Below are 13703 nucleotides of genomic sequence, written 5' to 3'. Positions count from 1 at the left end.
GAAGCTCTACCTGCCCCTAAGATGAAGAGAAGCCCAGCAGCCCAGCATGGATCAAATCTGTTATAGCTCTCAGCACATTTCATCCTCATGAAAGACCTGTGTGTAAGTAGATGAGCAATTTTATAGACCCTGAGAGACCAGAATTCGCGTGCCCAAGTTTCCATGGCGAGTCAGTATGGAGGGCGAGTTCCAACTCAGGCCAGGCAGATTTCCGTCTGTTCTTCTCTCACAACTTAGCTCTCCAGTCTTGACAAGCCACTTAGCTGTTGGTTTTCACTCTGAATGTGCCTGTCTCATTGCAGCCCTGGTGCTTGCGGCCACCATGCTATATCTGGAGCCTCTGATGTTAGCTTCCTTGACCATATCAGTGCCCTGACCACCAGTTTATATCTGACCTTCCAGATTTTTGACCCAGACAGAGTGCATCTTCCAAATAGGAGAGACACCGTGTTTGGTCTCTTCAGTCCTTTACACCTTCCTATGGGTGAATGTCAGAGTTTCCCATGACTGTGTTCCTAGAGACAACGGATCCCTTAGAAGGAGTGGATTCGGGTTTTGGAGCAAAGAGGATGCATCTAGAAAACAGATAATTTGTCTATCCAACCCTTCTGTGAAACCTCAAGGGTTTGGAGAAAAGAAATTCTAGAATCTTCTTCTATAATACTATGTGATCTATTTGACTGCTCTTTGTAAAAGGAAGATAGGGGCATATATGCCCATTTTACAGATTGTAAGAAAGAGCAGAATGCTTGTCCAAGGCCTCACAGATAACTAGAAGGATTTGAAACCAAACCTGTCTGATGCTACGACTCTTTCCACTGAGAGATGTTGTTTCCAAACATGGAAATTTTACTTGGTGAATAACCAGTATTTATCTAGAAGAGTTTGTGTGTGCATGTGTGTTCAGTCACTCAGTTGTGTCTGACTCTTTGCGACCCTATGAACTGTAGCCCACCAGGCTTCTCTGTCCATGAGATTTCCCAGGCAAGAATACTGGAGTGGGTTGCCATTTCCTACTCCAGGGGATCTTCTCAACCCAGGGTTGGAACCTGCGTCTTCTGCATTTTCTTCATTGGTAGGAGGATTCTTAACCCCTGAGCCACCTGGGAAGCCCTAGAACAATGTGTACCAACCATATTCTTTAGGCTATGAAAGAAAGGAATTTTTGTCTTTGAGTTCTCAAATATTTTGTCATTTTGACAGTTTTTGGTGTTTTGCCTTATCCAATACAAACCCTATACAAAATATAATTTTGATCTCAAATTAACTTGAAAATCTCAAAGGATTTGTTCTTTGCTATTATAAAGAGAGAGATGCCAAAATTTATTAGGGTTGAATCAAAAATTATTTAATGTTGAATTGCATGAGAAACATTGTTCAGTTCAGTCGCTCAGTTGTGTCCAACTCTTTGCGACCCCATGAACCACAGCACGCCAGGCCTCCCTGTCCATCACCAACTCCCGGAGTCCACCCAAACCCACGTGCACTGAGTTGGTGATGCTGTCCAACCATCTCATCCTCTGTCGTCCCCTTCTCCTCCTACACTCAATCTTTCCCAGCATCAGGGTCTTTTCAAATGAGTCAGCTCTTCACATCAGGTGGCCAAAGCACTGGAGTTTCAGCTTCAACATCAGTCCTTCCAATGAACACCCAGGACTGATCTCCTTTAGGATGGACTGGTTGGAACTCCTTGCAGTCCAAGGGACTCTCAAGAGTCTTCTCCAGCACCACAGTTCAAAAGCATCAATTCTTCTGTGCTCAGCTATCTTTATAGTCCAACTCTCACATCCATACATGAGCACTGGAAAAACCATAGCCTTGACTAGACGGACCTTTGTCAGCAAAGTAATGGCTCTGCTTTTTAATATGCTATCTAGATTGGTCATAACTTTCCTTCCAAGGAGTAAGTGTCTTTTAATTTCATGGCTGCACTCACCATCCGCAGTGACTTTGGAGCCCAAAAAAATAAAGTCAACCACTGTTTCCACTGTTTCCCTGTCTATTTCCCATGGAGTGATGGGACCAGATGCCATGATCTTCATTTTCTGAATGTTGAGCTTTAAGCCAAGTTTTTCACTCTCCTCTTTCACTTTCATCAAGAGGCTTTTGAGTTCTTCTTCACTTTCTTCCATAAGAATGGTGTCATCTGCATATCTGAGGTTACTGATATTTCTCCTGGCAATCTTGATTCCAGCTTGTGCTTCGTCCAACCCAGCATTTCGCATGATGTACTCTGCATAGAAGTTAAATAAGCAGGGTGACAATATACAGTCTTGACATACTCCCTTTCCTATTTGGAACCAGACTGTTGTTCCATGTCCAGTTCTAACTGTTGCTTCCTGACCTGCATACAGGTTTCTCAAGAGGCAGGTCAGGTGGTCTGGTATTCCCATCGCTTTCAGAATTTTCCACAGTTTGTTGTGATCCACACAATCAAAGGCTTTGGCATAGTCAATAAAGTAGAAATAGATGTTTATTTATCTGGAACTCTCTCACTTTTTCCATGATCCAGCGGATGTTGGCAATTTGGTCTCTGGTTCCTCTGCCTTTTCTAAAACCAACTTGAACATCTGGAAGTTCACAGTTCACATATTGCTGAAGCCTGGCTTGGAGAATTTTGAGCATTACTTTACTAGTGTGTGAGATGAGTGCAATTGTGAGGTAGTTTGAGCATTCTTTGGCATTGCCTTTCTTAGGGATTGGAATGAAAACTGACCTTTTCCAGTCCTGTGGCCACCGCTGAGTTTTCCAAATTTGCTGGCATATTGAGCACAACACTTTCACAGCATCACTTTTCAGGATTTGAAATAGCTCAACTGGAATTCTATCACCTCCACTAGCTTTGTTCATAGTGATGCTTCCTAAGGCCCACTTGACTTCACATTCCAAGATGTCTGGCTCTAGGTGAGTGATCACACCATCATGATTATCAGGGTCGTGAAGATCTTTTTTGTACAGTTCTGTGTATTCTTGCCACCTCTTATTAATCTCTTCTGCTTCTGTTAGGTCCATACCATTTCTGTCCTTTATTGAGCCCATCTTTGCATGAAATGTTCCTTTGGTATCTCTAATTTTCTTGAAGAGATCGCTAGTCTTTCCCATGCTATTGTTTTCCTCTATTTCTTTGCACTTATTGCTGAGGAAGGCTTTCTTATCTCTCCTTGCTATTCTTTGGAACTCTGCATTCAAATGGGCATATCTTTCCTTTTCTCCTTTGCTTTTCACTTCTCTTCTTTTCACAGCTATTTGTAAGGCCTCCCCAGACAGCCATTTTGCTTTTTTGCATTTCTTTTCCATGGGGATGGTCTTGATCCCTGTCTCCTGTACAATGTCACGAACCTCATTCCGTAGTTCATCAGGCACTCTATCTATTAGATCTAGGCCCTTAAATCTATTTCTCACTTCCACTGTATAGTCATAAGGGATTTGATTTAGGTCATACCTGAATGGTCTAGTGGTTTTCTCCACTTTCTTCAATTTCAGTCTGAATTTGGCAATAAGGAGTTCATGATCTGAGCCACAGTCAGTTCCCAGTTTTGTTTTTGCTGACTCTATAGAGCTTCTGCATCTTTGGCTGCAAAGAATATAATCAATCTGATTTCAGAGAAACATTGTTAAATGGGAGATGTTTAACCTTGCATAGGTTGTATTGATATAGGTAAGATGTTTTAGGGAGTGTTTTTTGTTTTTCATTATATCTTCCAGTTTTATTGAGATATGTTTGACATATCTATATAATTTAAGGTATATAGCTCCTTGAAATATGTTAATGCCCCCACTGTCCATGAAATGTCCTCATGTTGCTTTTCCTGATAATAAGCAATAATGTAACTTTATCAGCCATAATTCCACTTGTTATTTTAAAATGTTACAGGCCACGGAAACAACCAAATTTCCTTCTCAGTTTTATTATTTTTATGATAAGCTCTCATTTCATTAGATCTTTAAAAATAAATAAATAATGATTCTTGGTGTATCTACACTTTTCTCTAATTAAAAAAAAAGAAAAAAACAGGTTAGCAATGCTAATGGGGGGTTAGTAGCTGCCGCTCACTGACTCCCCTGACAGTGCCCACTGGTAAGGAGACACTAACCTGGATGACAGGCTGGTGGCTCAGGCTGAGTGGGGATGGGATGGGGGCCCAGGAGAGGAGTAAAGTAGGGGAGAGAATGACCAGCCCTCACTCATTTTATCCTGAGACCCTGAAGAAATCTATGTCCCTCTGCTGTGAAGACCCCTGGAGTTGTCCGGCATCTTTGTACTCAAGTCTGGTTCTTAAACCATCCTTTTAAATAATATGAGTTACCCTGTATCCTCCTAATAAACTACCCTATTGCTCAGATAGCACAAAGTTGGGTTCTGTTGCTTGCAGCCTGTCTTAGTTCAGGCTGCTGAAACAAAACACTGCAGACTGGGGGGCTTAAAACCACAGAAATTTTCTCTCACAGTTCCGGGGCCTGGAAGTTCAAGAGCAAGGCGCCAGCACGATTGTGTTCTGATGCGAGCCCCCTTCCCGGCTCATAACACATGTTCACTATGTCCTCGTGTGGTAGAAGGGGAGAGGAAACTCTCTAGGGTCTCTTTTATCAGGGCACTGATCCTATTTGCAAGAGGTTTTGATCTAAACCTCTCCTAACAGCCCTGTCTTCTAATACCAGCACACTGGGGGTCAGGATTTCAACAAATCAGCTCTGGGGGACAAGACCATTCAGATCATAGCACAACAACAGTAAAAAGTCCATAACTCTTCCAGGGTGCATATGCCATTCCTCTTTCATTTGTCCCCAGAATGTCAAGGGGAAGAAAAAGAGGAGGCCTGGGGTAAGGAAGAGATTGTGGGGTCCAGAGATGGAGAATTCCCGGCTTAGGCTCCAATCAGAGGCATACCATCAACTGGGTGTCTGGCCTTGAGCCCTTTATGGAGTTTCCTCATCTTTGACAGAAGCCGTTAATGCTCAGCGTCTCTCTGGGCAGTCGTGGGGCAAATGCTCGTGCCTTGTGCCTGAACCGTGTCTGGCATAAAGTACAGGTGTCACAGGTTTGTTCCCTTTCTCCAGAAAATTTCTAGAGCTTCTTTTCAGCTCTAACTTTCTATGATGCTCTCAGTCACGGATTAATTTTGTCTGTTTCTCTTGGGAATCAAAACAAAAAAGACAGATGCAGGCAGACCTCAGAGGCATTGTGGGTTTGGTTTCAGACCACCACAATAAATTTCACAATAAAGCAAGTCACGTGAAGTTTTTGGTTTCCTGGGACATATAAAAACTATGTTTACATTTAAACTGTAGTCTTTATGTAAAGTTTAAAAATAAAATAAAATTAAAAAAAAAAGAAAGAATGTACATACCTTAATTTTAAAATGTTTTATTGCCAAAAATGCTAACCTGAGACTTCAGTGTGTCATTGTAAGAGCCCAGATCACCATAACAAGTATAATCAAGCTTTGAAATATTATGAGAACTCCCAAAATATGATACAGAGACACGAAGTGAACAAATGCTTTTGGGAAGATGGTACCGTTAGATTTGCTCAACACAGGGTTGCCACAAACCTTCAATTTAAAAAATGCAATATCTACAAAGCACAATAAAATGAGATATGCCTATAACATGATATCAAGTATTTATTCTGAAACTTATTTATTCACAGAGATTATTTGAAATTTATTTTTAACTGGAGGATAATTGCTTTATGATGATGTGTTGTTTCTGTTGTACAGCAACATGGACTGGCTATATGTATACCCATACCCCTCCTTCGGAACCTCCTTTGCACCCTGAGCCCTACACCATCCCTAGGCCATCAGAGAGCACGGGGCTGCACTCCCGGTGCTACACAGCAGCCTCCCACTAGCTATGGATTTTACACATGGTAGTACACGTATGTCGATGGTACTTATTCATTGGAGGGTGATCATATATGTTGTTGACCAAGCTGGAAGTTTCTGAAAGTGGAAGGGGCCCAGTTAACAATACACTAACACAGCAGGCAAACTTCAGGGCCGCCCCTGGAAAATGGGAACACAGAGGTACTGAGTCACAGAGTTCTCACCAGGTTATACGAACGCTTTGGTCAGTTTGCTCCTATGAGGTCTCTGCCCCCATTAAGAAGAATTGTCTACACTTTATTTGTTCTGGCTAATATGACTCTATTTACACTTGGCAAGAAATCAGTCTCCCGTTTGCCACAGGAAGAAGCCCCAAATTAAACTCGGGTGGAAGCATGCGAGAGCGTGTGGCCAGCTGTCTGATACGCCTCCACAGACCCATATCCTTCCACCCGTCTAGAACTAGAGGGTCTGCTTTATCTTTAAACCAGGGAGGTTACATAGGTTCACAGTTCTAAATTTAAAGTGTGAAAAGCCAACAGAAGTGACAGGTTCTTGCAAAATAAACTACCCCCCCTCCTCCCCAACCTCCACCACTGTTCTCGTTATCTATTATAGAGTTTCAGGCCCTCTTGCCAGCAGCTTGTACTCCCAGACAACCTAGACAACTTCACGGCCAGAATTCTCCCGAGGGCAGGACCCTCTGACAGAAAGCCCTTGTTCCTGTTTCCGTGGCTTCCTGTGTAAACCTGGGAACTCAGAGGGACTCAAATCTATTCTGGAGTCCTGGTAGAATGATCGTTCTGGACCAGCTCATCTTCCTAAGTTTAATCCCTCAAAAGCTTGTAACCATAGACAGTTCTTTCACTCTAAAGGCAGAATTTATAGGAATCAAGTCTGGAATCAAAATAACACTTTTGAATCCCAACTTGTTACACACCAGCTGTGTGAACTTGGGCAACCTAATTTCTCTGTGCCACAATTTTCAGAGGGAAGTGGGGGGAGCCAAATAATGGCATCAACCTCATTAAGTGATTGTGAAGACTCAGTGAAATAAAATGGCAAGCACAGAGTGCAGTCCCTGGCACACCAGAGATGGTGGTTCTTGTTAGCTTTGTTCATTGCTGTGAGCATATCTGACTCATTTCTCCTTCCTCAAAGACCAGCAATGAGCTGGTGAGTTCCTGAGTTGCATACAACACTGAGCTCCCCTTTCCCATGTCACATGTTGGGTAGGGTCAGTTGCATACACAGCTATGTAATTTTTCTGATATGGACAGACAACAAGAATGGTAACATTGACATCTCCTAAGAATTAAGAAGAGATGCTGCAGGCTCAAAGGCTGAAGAGGCCAGCAGAAAAATGCAGATGAGAGAAGCGAGCTTGGTGGGAAAAACAGTAACTCAAGGCAAGGGTAAACGGTACTTTATTCCGGACATTAGGCAGGTAGGTTATAAGTAGGGGTGGGGACTAGGGCAAACTAGAAGCAGCTGAGTCTAAGCTCATCGCTGCCATACTGTAATGGGAGCCTGGTAGTGTAAGGTTGGGGTCCACTGTTGCTAGATCTTTTTTAAAAAATAAAAAGCAAGATTTATATGTTGCAAAAAAAGGAAACGCAGTCTGTGCTAGGAAAATGCCTAGAAATGCCTACTATGCTAGGCAGAATATAGTCAAGTACCCTTAAAATACTGAGATTATCTTGAAAACTTGGATGGACCCAGTGTAATCACAAGGGTTCTTAGAAGTGGAAGAGGGAGGCAGTCAATGGGAAACATGATCAGTGACTGTAGGAAAAAGACACAGAGAGATGAAATGTTTCTGGTTTTGAAAAATGGAGGAAGGAGGCCACAAGCCAAGGAATATGAGTGGCCTCTAGAATTGGGAAAGGCAAGAAAAAGGATTCTCTCCTAGACTCTTCAGGAAGGAACATAGCCCCCTGCTTAGCCCAGTGAGACCTAAGTCAGACTTTCACCCTCCATCCTGTAAGGTAATGAATTTGTGTTGTTTTAAACCACTGCATTTGTTACAGCAGCAGTAGAAAACTAATACATTAACTAACTTAAAAAAAAACAAGTAGGCCCAAGAAATCACATCTGAGGTCTGTTCCAGTGAGCCACTTCTGATTTAGAATCAATGAATGACATAGACTCTTTTAGTTGGAAGAACTCATCGACCTAATTACTGCCCAGAGGTGACCCAGATCACACAGCTACAACTCACACGAAGGATGCTGACTCTTAGAGCAGGATTCCTGGTACCATCGGGGCACTGGTGAAAGGCAAACGAGGTGAGCTGACGTCGGAGAAGCCCTGCCAGTACCGTGTTCACCTGCACGGTGCCCATGTAAACGCACCTGTGCATGGCTGGGAGGAGAGCAAGAAACAGCAGTTTCCGTGGTGTGGGTCACTCTACCTGCTGGTCTCTTCAAGAAAACCAGTAAATGGCCCAGGCTGAGCTCATGAATTCTGACTCCATGCTCTGTGTTCCGAACACAAACCCTGTCCAAGAGAAGACTTCCTTCTAGACATGCCCTTTCCCTGCCATTGCTGTCAACTCAGCTGCGACTCCCAGACTGACGTTCCTGTTTCTCAAGCCAGTCACATTTCATTCTTTTCTTTCTTTCTTTTTTTTGGGCACATGTAAGTTCTGAGGCACCATTCTGTTCCCTCAGGAAGATCTGTACTGGGTGAGAACCTGAATGACTACGCCTTCATTCAGCAGCAGCATCTATGGTGCTGGTTTTCTGAGCTCTGGATCCTAGATGCTTCCCGTTCAGAGGATGCCTAGGGTTGAACCTCTGGAAAGTGGAGCCAGAGACTCGTCATTATAGAGCAAGGAAGCCCCCCAGAGTCACCACCTGTGGGTGTCCTTTAGTTATGGGAGTTCTGCTTGGACCACAGCACTCCTTGCGCTGTCCCTGCTCCGGGGAAATGACTCTGAACGCCTCCCCTGGGGCATGTTCTCTTCAGTCTGCCCCAGTCCTCGGTCTCCTTCCCTTTTACACCATCACCCTTCACGCATTTGCTTTCCCTGTCAAGCTCCCCAAAGAGTTTGAGTCTGTGACTCTTGATTTTTATCCAAGTCCTGTATTCAAATCAATCCACTTATTTATTCTTTCAAGAAATATGTATTGAGTGCCTACTATGTGCCAATACATTCTAGATAATGGAGATTCACCAGAAAACAAAGCCTTTAGTTTTATGGGGTCTTATAACAACAGACTGGTTCCAAATAGGAAAAGGAGTACGTCAAGGCTGTATATTGTCATCCTGCTTATTTAACTTCTATGTAGAGTACATCATGAGAAATGCTGGGCTGGAAGAAGCACAAGTTGGAATCAAGATTTCCGGGAGAAATATCAATAACCTCAGATATGCAGATGACACCACCCTTAAGGCAGAAAGTGAAGAAGAACTAAAGAGCCTCTTGATGAAAGTGAAAGAGGAGAGTGAAAAAGTTGGCTTAAAGCTCAACATTCAGAAAATGAAGATCATGGCATCTGGTCCCATCACTTCATGGGAAATAGATGTGGAAACAGTGGTTGACTTTATTTTTTGGGGCTCCAAAATCACTGGAGATGGTGATTGCTGTCATGAAATTAAAAGATGCTTATTCCTTGGAAGAAAAGTTATGAGCAACCTAGATAGCATATTAAAAAGCAGAGACATTACTTTGCCAACAAAGGTCTGTCTATTCAAGGCTATGATTTTTCCTGTCGTCATGTATGGATGTGAGAGTTGGACTGTGAAGAAAGCTGAGCACCGAAGAATCGATGCTTTTGAACTGTGGTGTTGGAGAAGACTCTTGAGAGTCCCTTGGACTGCAAGGAGATCCAACCAGTCTATTCTAAAGGAGATCAGCCCTGGGTGTTCTTTGGAAGAAGGAATGATGCTAAAGCTGAAACTCCAGTACTTTGGCCACCTCATGCGAAGAGTTGACTCATTGGAAAAGACCCTGATGCTGGGAGGGATTGGGGGCAGGAGGAGAAGGGGACGACAGAGGATGAGATGGCTGGATGGCATCACTGACTTGATGGACGTGAGTCTGAGTGAACTCCAGGAGTTGGTGATGGACAGGGAGGCCTGGCGTGCTGCGATTCACGGAGTTGCAAAGAATTGGACACGACTGAGCGACTGAACTGAAGATAAGGAAACTGAGGCACAGAGAAACTCCATCTGTGTGTGGGAGAAAAGCATTAGCAAAGGAACAAATAAGGGTCTCTGGGATTCTACTGTCCAGTATGGTAGCCACTAGCCACATGTGGCTGTTTAAATTGAAAGCAAAGTAAAATGAAATAAAATGAAAATTTCAGTTCCTCAGCTACAAGCATTTCAAGCACTCAGCAGTCACACATAGCCAGTGGCTGCCATTTTGGACACAGAACATTTCCATCAGAACCAAGCTTCTTACAGCAGTACTGGTCTAGAGGGTTGTAGTCAATAATGGACACTCCAGGGTTTGAATCGTCTTTGACACTAGGCTCTTTGCAAATCCACAGTTTTTGCATAACCCGTCTTACAAGTCAAGACTCAAAGTTCACCCAAGGGTAAGTGGTGGAGATGGGCTCAGTCCTAAGGTGTGTCTGCATCTGAGTCCAGAGCTTGTTTTCCTCCCCTCAGACACAATCACTTCTCACTCATTCAGTGCTTTTTTAAAATCGAGCCACACCACATGCCAGCCGCTGTTCTAAGCACCAGGTTGTGATGAACAAGACAAGCTCCAGCCCTGGAAACACAAGTGGGAGAGAAACCAACGAGCAAGAAGCAAACAGTGGACCCAGAGGTCAGTATCAATAGACACAACGCTTGTGGACGCACAAGCCTGTTTGAGAGAGAGAGAGAGCGCAGGACAGGACTTCCTGGCTGGGTGGTTGGGGAAGGTTCCCTCACGCTGATGGATACCAAAGATGTGAAGTAAAGGGAACACGTCTCTGGAAACAGCTCAGGAGGGGCGATGGATCGAGGCAAGCTGTCAGGAGGGTGGAGTGCATGGCTGACCTTGGGGAAATTCACAGACTGGTCTCTCTTTAGCCACTAACCATGTGAAGGCATCTCTGCTCTTCCTCGCCAGCCTTGTTAAGTCATGCATACCCTATTAGGGTTAATGTCAAACAGCATTTCCTCTATCCTGGTCCCTCTCTTCTCTCAATGCCTGGTTGGGTCTTGTAAAGGGTTTTACTCCTCCTGACACCAAAGGCTGAAGAACCTTAAAACCATAATCACAGCTACTGTAATTAGTGTTGCAATGAGCATTGGATTTGTGGGCACAGCAGGAGAAGGCGAGTGTGGGACAAACTGAGAATGTATCATTGACATATATACTGCTCTCATGTATATGTACATGATCATGCATAAAATGGGTTTCCCTGGTGGCTCACACGGTAAAGAATCTGCCTGCAACACAGAAGACCCAGGTTTGATTCCTGGAAGATCCTGGAAGATCCCCTGGAGAAGGGAATGACTACCCACTCTAGTATTCTTGCTTGGAGAATACCATGGACAGACAGCCCGGAGGGCTACAGTCCACAGGGTCACAAAGAGTTGGACATGATTAACTAACATGTGTAAAACAGAAAGCTAGTGGGAAATTGTTGTATAACACAGGGAACCCAGCCTAGTGCTGCTCTGTGATGACCTAGAGGGGTGGAGGCAATGGCACCCCACTCCAGTACTCTTGCCTAGAAGAGTATCCCATGGATGGAGGAGCCTGGAAGGCTGCAGTCCATGGGGTCGCTGAGGGTCCCGGACACGACTGAGCGACTTCACTTTCACTTTTCACTTTCATGCATTGGAGGAGGAAATGGCACCCCACTCCAGTGTTCTTGCCTGGAGAATCCCAGGGACGGGGGAGCCTGGTGGGCTGCCGTCTATGGGGTCGCACAGAGTCGGACACGACTGAAGTGACTTAGCAGCAGAGGGGTGGAGTTGGGGGAAGCGGGAGGCTCAAGAGGGAGGGTGGAGATATATAAAATTATGACTAATTCACGTTGTTGTATGGCAAAAACCAACACTACATTGTAAAGTAATTTTCTTCCAATTAAAAAAAAAAAGAAGGAAAACAAAAAAGCAAGCCACAATCGCCAGGGAGCAAATTGCAGTAGCAATAGCTACCTCGAGCTCCCCCTGGTGGCCTTCCGCGAGCTGCACCGCTTCGCCGTCTACGGCTCCCTGTGCTTCCGTCCCTCCGCCTCCGCCCTACCCCTGCCCGCAGCCAAGCTGGCTCCTACTCTCCCTCTTGGTCCCGCCCCGTCATCAGAGACTGGGTCAGACTCGAAGCCTGGCTTTGAGTCTGGTTGCTGTACCCCACATCCCCAGGCTTATTTCCCTTCCTGACTTTTCTTAGGTCTTGTCTGATTATCTGACAAGGGTTTAGAGCCCCAGCCCCCAACTTCCCCAGAAAGTGACTTCAGAATCACTTCAGATGATTCAGTGGAGGTTGAGAACATTACCCTGTCCCTTCTAGGAGAAAGAGTACATTACCTGCTCTCCACTTCAGCGCTAAAGGAATGTCCGTGTTAAGCGTTACCTCCTTGGGGAAGATTCCCTGAGCCTCCAAATGTGGGTGAAGGCCCGTCCTCGGTGCTCCCAGGGGGGGCTGCACCCACCCTTCGTGTACCGCCAACCAGGAGGGGCCATCTGACCACTCACCTCTCCCACTAGATGAGGGTCTCCTTGAGGGCAGGTCAATACAGTATCTCAAGAGAGACAGGCTTGCTGGCACAGAGGGGCTTCGTGAGGCCTGACTGGCCCAGACTAAGGCTCTGCGACAGCCTGGCTGGCAAGACCTTGGGAAACCAGAACACAGGTTCGTTTCCCTTTATCACTGTCCAGCTTGCGGAATCCTTCCAGACCTGGTGCCTCTTCAGCTTGCTTTTTGGTTTCTCCTAAAAAGCACGACTGGCCTCACCATGGCGTGTCAGCCTGGGTTTTTTTCCCCCTCTTTCTTAGCTCTATAGTTCTTCCAGGCTTTTTGGAGCAGTTTAAGCCTACAGCATCACCTTCCCCTGGCACCCAGTAAAAAAAAAAAAAGCACGACTGGGGGACATGTAAGACTCAGCCAGGGCTGGAGGGCTGGAAGCACACGAGTCAAGAGCACCCTCTAATTGCAAGTAGGGAGGTCAGACTTTTCAGGACGTAACTGAAACAGCACATGCGGATTTTCATATCTCCAGAAGACTCTGAGCACCTCTGTTTAGAATGCCGTGAATCCTCGTCACTGTCTGGAGTGCTGAGTTGGTCAGACGGCAGAGATCTGAGAGATAGCAGGGGCGGGGGCGGGGGGAGCAGACATGATGGTGTCAGAGCCTTGCAACACCCAAATGCATTCAAGTTGTCTATTACCCTCATAGTTTATATGGTTTGAATAAAGTTACGATTTTTCTCTTTCTACAAAGGTAAAACAGTCATTATGGAAACGTTAATAAAACATGAGCAAGAAAAGAGAATAGTAAAAATTGAACACAAAACTTACTATTTTCTTTTTTAAAAATTCTTTTGCAGTGTCAAAATGGGATCACATTCTTCTTAAAATTCTTTACAGTTCACTTCAGTTCAGTCACTCAGTCGTGTCTGATTCCTTGCGACCCCATGAACTGCAGCACGCCAGGGTTCCCTGTCCATCGCCAGCTCCCGGAGTTTACTCAAACTCATGTCCATTGAGTCGGTGATGCCACCCAACCATCTCATCCCCTGCTGTCCCCTTCTCCTCCTGCCTTCAATCTTTCCCAGCATGAGGGTCTTTTCCAATGAGTCAGTTCTTCACATCAGGTGGCCAAAGTATTAAGAGTTTCAGCTTCAGCATCAGTCCTTTCAATGAATATTCAGGACTGATTTTCTTTAGGATGGTCTGGTTGGATCTCCTTGCTGTCCAAGGGA

The sequence above is a fragment of the Bison bison genome, unplaced genomic scaffold, assembly GCF_000754665.1.
Source record: "Bison bison bison isolate TAMUID 2011002044 unplaced genomic scaffold, Bison_UMD1.0 scf7180017864343, whole genome shotgun sequence".
NCBI lineage: Eukaryota > Metazoa > Chordata > Mammalia > Artiodactyla > Bovidae > Bison > Bison bison.
The sequence above is the reverse complement of the archived record's forward strand: the minus strand, read 5'-3'. Positions refer to the sequence as shown.